At 39.1% G+C, this 2,374-nt stretch overlaps 1 pseudogene; it reads left to right on the plus strand.

The window, feature by feature from the left end:
- Positions 1-807: 807 nt before the first annotated feature.
- On the plus strand, positions 808-1,896 carry LOC138160468 (nuclear transport factor 2 pseudogene; annotated as a pseudogene).
- The last annotated feature ends 478 nt before the right edge of the window (positions 1,897-2,374 follow it).

A 2,374-nucleotide genomic window follows, 5' to 3' on the forward strand; every position in this document is an offset into this window, starting at 1 on the left:
AAATATTTGGGAATCTACCTGCCAAAACAAACCCAGGACCCATATGAACACAACTACAAAACACTTTTCACACAAATAAAGTCAGATCTAACTAACTGGAAAAATATCAATTGCTCATGGCTGAGTTGAGCTAATATAATAAAAATGACAATTTTACCTAAATTAAATTAAATTAAATTAAAGTGCCATACCAATCAATTTACCAAAAAATTACTTTATAGAACTAGGAAAAATAGTAACAAAATTCATTTGGAAGAACAAAAGGTCCAGAATATCAAGGGAATTAATGAAAAGAAGTGCTAGGAAGGTGGCCTCACTATATCAGATTTCAATCTTGTATTATAAAGCAGCAGTCATCAAAACTACTTGGTACTGGATGAGGAATAGAGCAGTGGATCAATGGAACAGATTGGGTACATGAGACTCAGCCGTCAATGACTTTAATAATCTATTCTTTGATAAACTCAAAGACCCCAGTTTTTGGGATAAGAACTCACTATTTGACAAAAACTGCTGGGAAAACTGGAATATAGTATGGCAGAAACTAGGCATAGACCTTATCTAACACTGTATACCAAAATTAATTCTATATGGGTGCATGATCTAGGTATAAAGGATGATACTATAAGCAATCTGGGAAAGCAAGGAAAATTTACCTGTCAGATTTATGGAGAAGGGAAGACTTCATGACCAAACAAGAATTAGAGAGCATTATAAAATGCAAAACGGGCAACTTTGATTACATGAAATTGAAAAGCTTCTGTACAAACAAAGCCAATGTAACCAAGATTAAGAGGGAAATGGGAAATTGGGAAAGAATTTTTACAACCAATGTCTCTGTTAAAGACCTCATTTCTAAAATATACAGAGAATTGAGTCAAATCTGTAAGAATGGGTCTGGGACTGCGCTCAGTTGCTGCCACCACCACTGCCATCGTGCTAGTCAGTCGGGCTTCGGACCCCAGCGTCACCCCAGGAGCCCGGTATTAATTACAGAGCTTAAGAGCCAGAAGAGGCTACCTTCTCATTCCAGGAAACCATCTTCTAATTCAATCCCCTCATTTTACAGTTTCTGCTGCTAGGTGAGGATCCAGAATGGGAGACAAGCCAATTTGGGAGCAGATTGGATCCAGCTTTGTGCAAAATTACTACCAGTTATTTGATAATGACAGAACTCAATTAGCAGCAGTATATATTGATGCATCTTGCCTTACATGGGAAGGGCAGCAATTCCAAGGCAAAGAAGCCATTGTGGAGAAATTGTCTAGCTTTCCATTTCAGAAAATATAGCACAGCATCACAGCTCAGGACCACCAGCCCACCCCTGACAGCTGTATACTCAGTACGGTGGTGGGGCAGCTAAATGCTGATGAAGACCCCATCATGGGATTCCACCAGATATTTCTATTAAAGAACATGAACAATGCTTGGGTGTGCACCAATAACATGTTCAGACTAGCGCTGCACAACTTTGGCTGAGCCCCTTCTTCCCAAGGCACCCACGCTGTTTCCTTATCTCTCTTCTTCCTGGTATTATTCACACTTCCTCTCCCTAGCTCCCTCAGAACACTCCAAATATCATACACAAGCCTGCAAGGCTGCAGTGGGTGGACACCACGGTGGTGGCAGTGGCATCACTATTTGAGTGTGTTGTGCATGATGTTTGGACATTAGACTAGCTGCATCTGACAGGAGAAGTTTGTGTTGTACCAGTGCATGCTTTAGAAAGACTAAGTAATGCAAAAGGTTGTCTTTTTTTTAATGTACTGACAAGTTGCTCTAGTAATCCAAAGAAACGCAGGAGAAAGCAGCAGTTGCATGTGCAGCCCAGATCTTGATATGTTCAGATGTTCCAATGCCTCATTATACAATAAAACCATGAAAATTAAAAAAAAATCTATGAGAATACAAGTCATTCCCCAATTGATAAATGGTCAAAGGATATGAACAGGCAGCTCTCAGAGGAAGAAATTAAAGATATCTATAAGCATAAGAAAAAATGCTCTAAATCACTATTGATTATAGAAATGCAAATCAAAACAACTCTGAGGTACCACATCTCACCAGTCAGATTGGCTAAGATGACAAAACTGGAAAATGATAAATGCTGGAGAGTATGTAGAAAAATTGGAACACTAATACATTGCTGGTGGAGTTGTGAACTGATCCAACCCTTCTGGAGAACAATCTGTAACTATGCCCAAAGGGCTATCAGTAATTTCATATACTTTTATCCAGCAATAGCATTTCTAGGATTGTATCCCAAAGAGATCATAGAAGTGGGAGGAAGACCCATATGTACAAAAATAATTTATAGCAGCTCTTTTTGTGGTGGCAAAGAATTGGAAATTAAGGGGATGCCCATCAATTGGGG

This window comes from Petaurus breviceps, unplaced genomic scaffold, assembly GCF_028583685.1.
Source record: "Petaurus breviceps papuanus isolate PSGF00001 unplaced genomic scaffold, PetGlider_PUasm1.0 181, whole genome shotgun sequence".
Lineage (NCBI taxonomy): Eukaryota > Metazoa > Chordata > Mammalia > Diprotodontia > Petauridae > Petaurus > Petaurus breviceps.